Source organism: Boleophthalmus pectinirostris, unplaced genomic scaffold, assembly GCF_026225935.1.
Source record: "Boleophthalmus pectinirostris isolate CB_2022bp ecotype Guang Dong unplaced genomic scaffold, ASM2622593v1 HiC_scaffold_18, whole genome shotgun sequence".
NCBI classification, from domain to species: domain Eukaryota; kingdom Metazoa; phylum Chordata; class Actinopteri; order Gobiiformes; family Gobiidae; genus Boleophthalmus; species Boleophthalmus pectinirostris.
Genome location: NW_026571133.1, coordinates 578,122 through 584,808, shown reverse-complemented (window position 1 = coordinate 584,808; position 6,687 = coordinate 578,122).

Sequence of the window (6,687 nt, the reverse complement as noted above, 5' to 3'; positions counted from 1 at the left end):
TGTGGAGATGTCTGAGCTTTCGATGCCACTTCAACGTCAAATCGACATCACCATCGAACAAATGCAGAACTGCAGACAGAAACTCCAGGTGGTTCTGTTCCTTCCACGATGGAAACATGTCATATTTATATTTCTTTGCCTGATAGTGATTTCTGAGTTGATCTTCACATTTTATGTGACCACTGCCGGGATACTCATCCTGATAGTGCTGATCCTGATCTCTGTTTGTGTTGTGGTCGCTCGGTGTAAACTACCCAGCCCTGCTAAAGCTGTAAAGGAGCTGGACAGACTGGCGATTAAGCTGAGGGACAGAGTGAACACCCTGAAGCAGACGCTGGAGGCTGAAAGAAATACTGAGTGGTTGTCCTCCTGGAAAAGCAGGTGGAAGAGTCTGGACGAGCTGGACGTGTTGACAAAGGATGTGATGGACCTGGTGACCCAGCTCCAATCAGAGACTCACTTAAAGCTGATCTCCCAACTGAAAGAGAAACTGAAGAAGTGTCAGGAGCTGGTGAAGAAAATCTAAGGCTCATGTGTTGGACTTGTTCAGACCTGGGCATTGTCCAGCTTCTGGCCCTTTGATTCTGACCGGCCTGTTGAAGCTCATTTGGAATTACAAAATAAACATATTTTATCATTTTACCCAGTGGTGTAAAGGGAATTTTTCGCTCTGCGCTGGTTCTTTCTTTTGAGGTCACCCGATGGTCCACACGGGCGCACCTCCAGGCCCGTCCAGACACTCAGTCCTGGTTTATACTTGTTTTTCTTTTTCTTTTTTTTTTGAGCAAGGTAAAACAAAATCAACAACACTAACAAACAAAACAAAACAAGGATATGTACATGTAAATATTTTGGGACCTGGGGTAGGATGAAGTTTAAAAAAAAACCTTATAATGTTCTACCCTAATTGTTTTACATAAATTGTTTTATGGTCCTACAAACCAACAATATATTATAATAAAAAAGGCACCAAGTTTATCGTTCATGATCGTACAAAATAAACACCAATGAGAATGTAAAATTTGGGGATTTTTGTGTTCGTTATGATCGTACAAACTAATAGTGATGAAAAGGGCACTAAAGTTTTTCGTTTATGAACATACAAAGTAAACAGTTTAATCCTGTTTTAGTCATTTAAGTTGTAGCTATTTTATATTTGTTATTTTTTTTTTATATCTCACGTCGGGGAAGTGGGTGGACGGTGTAAACCTGCGTACAGTACCACGCCCACTACACCCCTGATTTTACTTCATGCACTAAAGCTGCTTTGCTTTTATTTTAGAAGTGTTTTTATGACATTTTTTGTAAGGCAGCTTCACTTTTTAATTGCTTACTATACCAGCTCGTCAAAATAATGTTATAACCAGTGTTGGGAAGGTGACTTTTAAAATGTAATCCCCTACAGATTACAGATTACACACACCAGAATGTAGTTTGTAACGGAATCCATTAAATTACTTTAGGTGAGTAATGTAATCTGAATACTTTGGATTAATTGATTTTCTGTAGAGAAGCAAAGACGAGGAAATCTTCACATAACAGGTTTTATCTGCTAAAAAAAAAAAAAAAAGCCCAGACTTTATTAAAAATATTATTGATAGAAGATGAGGAGACACGGTCCACACGGCATGATTTAGTCCTGTTAAATCCTGTTTGAGACCTGGTTTAGATCTAGTTTAGATCTAGTTTAGATCTAGTTTAGACCTGGTTTAGTCCTGGTTTAGATCTAGTTTAGACCTGGTTTAGATCTAGTTTAGACCTGGTTTTAGTCCTGGTTTAATCCTGGTTTAGATCTAGTTTAGACCTGGTTTAGATCTAGTTTAGATCTAGTTTAGTCCTGGTTTAGTCCTGGTTTAGATCTAGTTTAGACCTGGTTTAGATCTAGTTTAGATCTAGTTTAGTCCTGGTTTAGTCCTGGTTTAGACCTGGTTTAGATCTAGTTTAGTCCTGGTTTAGTCCTGGTTTAGATCTAGTTTAGATCTAGTTTAGACCTGGTTTAGATCTAGTTTAGATCTAGTTTAGACCTGGTTTAGTCCTGGTTTAGATCTAGTTTAGACCTGGTTTAGCTCTTGTTTAGATCTAGTTTAGTCCTGGTTTAGTCCTGGTTTAGATCTAGTTTAGACCTGGTTTAGATCTAGTTTAGACCTGGTTTTAGTCCTGGTTTAATCCTGGTTTAGATCTAGTTTAGACCTGGTTTATTTTCCAGCAATGAGTGAAATTACCAAAAAAAAAAAAAAAAAACAAAACTCTAATCCATTTATTTCAACAAAGTAACTGTAATCTAATTACCACTCACTGAAACAGTAACTGTAACTGAGTACAGTTACTCATCATTTGTACTCTGATTACATAACTCTGGTACATGTAATCTGTTACTCCCCAACACTGTGTATATACTGCTTTTATAAAGAAACACAATTAATATTATGCAGAATTGTGTTAAATGTTTTTGCCTCTACAATATTTTCTGTTTCTCGTGTGGCCCCATGGAAAAAATAATTGCCCAATCCTGGAATAGTTGCAGATATTTCATGTAAACTTTTACTGTTTTAGGGGCAGGTGCTTCTTAAAGTGCCTATGATCTTTATATTTAAGATTTTGCTAAAAGTTTTCCCAAGTTTTGTGTTTCAAATTTCACTTTCTGGTTGAAAATCATGACATGATGTTAGAGACGGTTACCTAGCAACCACATTGTACACTAGACACAGCTTCTGTAATGTACACAGAGATTATTATACGGCAAATATCACCTGTATTTTGTTCAAATAAACTTATCAGAAAAAAAAAAAAATGTGTTTCTTGTGTAAACTGTGCTGAACTTTTGGATAAAATTCTCCCAGTGTGATGCATGAAAGTGGAAATGCCTTTAATTTATTTTATTTTTTTTTACTTTTCTTCACAAATTGTTTCTTGATTGGTGTAAAACTATAATTCATATTTTAAAGCTACTTTCAATTATTGATTCAAACAACTTAAATGAAAAGTCCTAATTATACACTATTTGTTTTGTTTTTTATTCTGTTTTCTTTTTTCTGTTTGTTTTCTTTTATAAATTGTCAACGTGTGTATGTAATTTAATTTAATTTAATTTAATTTAGTTTAATTTAATCATATTATATTATATTATATTATATCATGTACGTACACTTTCTCTGTTGACCACCAGAGGGCGCCACACTCTTATTAATGAGGAACCTAAAGGCTGCGTCCAAACGAAACCAGGACTAGAACCGGGCCAAACCTGTCTACATCTGGTGCATTTACACGGCCAGTAAAAGTTAGATAACCAGATAACTTGATAACTGAATCTGACCTTGGTTTGTGTTTACAGAACAAGAGAAATCTGATCAAAAACACCTGGTGACACGCGACAGTGAATCAGTGGAGTTTTTTTATTTGGAAGTATTTGGAAGTACAGTCAATTTTAAAATAACATTTGTTTTCTTTCCAAACCCTGCACAGGTCTGACCACCACATGGAACTGTTCACATGACATTTGAATAATCAGATTACTCCAGGAATCAGATAATGATCAGATCTTTGGTGCATGCGAACAAATAACAAATAAAAAAATCTAACCCCTCTATTACTGTTTTTCTCCGTTGGTTTGGCTCATTTTTTTAAACAGAAATGACATTCTTAAAGCTCATTTGGCCGAACAGTCTGATAGTTCTGCACAACATTACAGCTCACCAGCAAAAACTCAAATCTCTCCCAAAACTGTTCACACATGCTTCAAAACTAGATTCTTTCCCATATAAAGAGTCAGGACCATCAATCAGTGCCACTCACACTGCCAACGAAACTCTAACCATTTTATTCACTCACATAAAATCACTTCCACACATCAGAGTAAATACAAAGAAAATGTATACAGTATTCTGTACATGTACCGAATATAAACAAACAAAAAAATTATATCTAACCTGCAGTGCTGTAAATAAAGCAAATAAAGTTTCTACAGTAACATTTTCAGTGGTGGCAGTCGTCTCCCTCCCTCTGACGACTGGAAGAAACGGCACAAATGTCTCGACCATCCGCTCCCCCGTGATGTCGTCACACGCAGCGTCCACTCCATGGAGCAGGGACCTCTGATTCTGGAGCGCGATGTTCATACACTCTCCCCCTCCAAGTGAAGGAAAGAACAAAAACTCCTCAGCTGAATTGAGGAAAGGAGAGTATGATGGTAGTGGCTCCATGACCATCTTTAGATCAGTGGTGCTCAATACGTCGATCGCGATCTACCAGTCGATCGCCAAGGTCGTGTGGGTAGATCGCCGTGTCTCGTCTCGGACTCGATCGCGTTTGGACTCGGTCTTGTCTCTCACTCGAGGTCTGACACTCAACAAGTGTGATCATATTTCATTCCGGCCGCTGCTGTTGGTAATAAACTTGTAGCGGGTGCAGGAGCGTGTGGGGCGTCTCAGTGCAGCCTGTGCGCTCATTTGAAACCCGCGGAGACTCTACGGCGCATCACAAACACACACGCTCCCTATGCACGGCTCGTCTGCGACAGCGTGTGCCCTCGTGTACCAGCGTGCATCACAGGGCAGGTTCAACTTCCTAAACATCCTACCTGTCCATCTGCCTCACGTCAGCACGCCGCCCCTCGCCTTTTCACGCTCTCGCTCCTTCCTGCGTACAGCCAACACAAGCCCCTCCCACAGTGCGGCTGATTAGAAGAGCAAGACCAAACGTGAAGCAAAAACCAGTCTAAATTTGTGTTCCAGTGTTGGCACAAAGCAGGTCTACAGCATAGAGCGGATCTACAGAACAGACCTACTGCCACATTTGGCTGAAGTTTGTCTAACAAAAGTGACAAATGCATCTGTGTTTGTCACGATGTGCGTTTGGTTTGGTAAACGTGCAGAGGCTGGTAAATATCACTGCAAAACCAGAAAAGAATGAAACTCCAGTTTGGAACTTTAAAAAACAGGTTTAAAAATCTTCCTTCACTTTTTTCACAGTTTTGTGTAAAGTGCCAGAGGAAGTTCTCTTAAAGAAGAGGTTCTCAAACTGTGGGGGAGGGTCCAAAAAAGGGGCACAGAGTGTTTCAGTGCAGTTTGTTTGGCTTTGTATTAGGTCGATCTTTATGACTTGGTCATTTTGTAAGTAGCTCACATGATGAAAAAGTGTGAGCACCTCTGATCTAGATGGAAGTGAACCAGGCCCTGATGAACCACGGGGGAAATTCACACTGTCCCACACGATCATCAGTGTTGGGGAGTAACAGATTACATGTACTGGAGTTACGTAATCAGAGTACAAATTATGAGGAACTGTATTCAGTTACAGTTACTGTTTCAGTGAGTGGTAATTGGATTACAGTTACTTTGTTGAAATGAATGGATTACATGGCAGGATTTTCCTGTTTTCACATTTTGCGCTATATCCCCCCCATTAAAAAAAAAAAATTCTTGGTAACTCCACTCATTGCCGGAAACTAAACCAGGTCTAAACCAGATCTAAAACCAACTTTAAACTAGATCTAAACTAGATCTAAATTAGATCTAAACCAGGTCTAAACCAGATCTAAAACAGGACTAAAACCAGGACTAAAACAGGATTTAACAGGTTTAAATCCTGCTGTGTGGACGTGTCTCTTCATCTTCTATCAATAATTTTTTTAATACGGTTCAGTAAAGTCTGGACTTTTCATTGTCTTTTAGCAGATAAAACATCTTATGCTACGATATCCTGGTCTTTGTTTCTCTACAGCAAATCAAGTAATCCAAAGTATTCAGATTACGTTACTCACTTTAAGTAATTTAATGGATTACGTTACAAACTACATTTTGGGGTGTGTAATCTGTAATCTGTAGGGGAATATGTTTTAAAAGTCACCTTCCCAACACTGACGATCACATAGTGTGATAGGAAATTCTAATTTCACCTGACTGACAATTACTCTCATGAATTTATCAAATGTTCCAAAAAAATGCTTATATGATGTTCATGGTGTCATATTTTTGACTAATGTTGACAGTTGAACAGACAGTTGTGCAGATGATGACTCAGACGGTGAAATCAGTCTGACATGTTTTGGACAGAACAATCATCAGACTGAGAATCAACTCATCAGTTTAAATCAGCAAGATTTATTTATTTGTAAAATGTGATAAACTTGGGCTCATTGTGCAAACTGTAGATGTGTTGTACAGAACCATGTGCAAAGATTCACTGAGACACTTGCCATTTGATGAAATAAATGAGAAACGTCATTCTATTGTGAACGACTGCGAGGTGGTTTGGAGATTCGTCCATGTTGTTTTGAAAATGTCATTTCTGTTTCAAGAAATGAGCCAAACCAACGGAGAAAAACTGTCTCACAGGTGTTTGGAGAGGCCAGTGAGCAGAACATTACAGTATCTAACCTACTGGAGACAAACACACAGATAAGTCTCTACAAAGTCTGATTTAAACGTTAAAACTTAGATTTTTGCTGATTCATGTGGCTGTTAAAGTTCAAGTCTGAGTTCATTATTACCCAGAGGTTTCTTGTCTGATTTGAAGGTTTTAGAGAGAGACTGGAGCTGACACTGTCTCTTTGTTTCTGTGGACTTGTGTCTTGTCTGAGTTTAGCTGGAGACAGTTGTTGTTGTGTCCAAACACTGATCTGTTGGATGCAGAGGCAGAGTGAGTCCGTGTGTCATTCGTTCATTTGTTTTTCAAAATAAAATAAAAAAT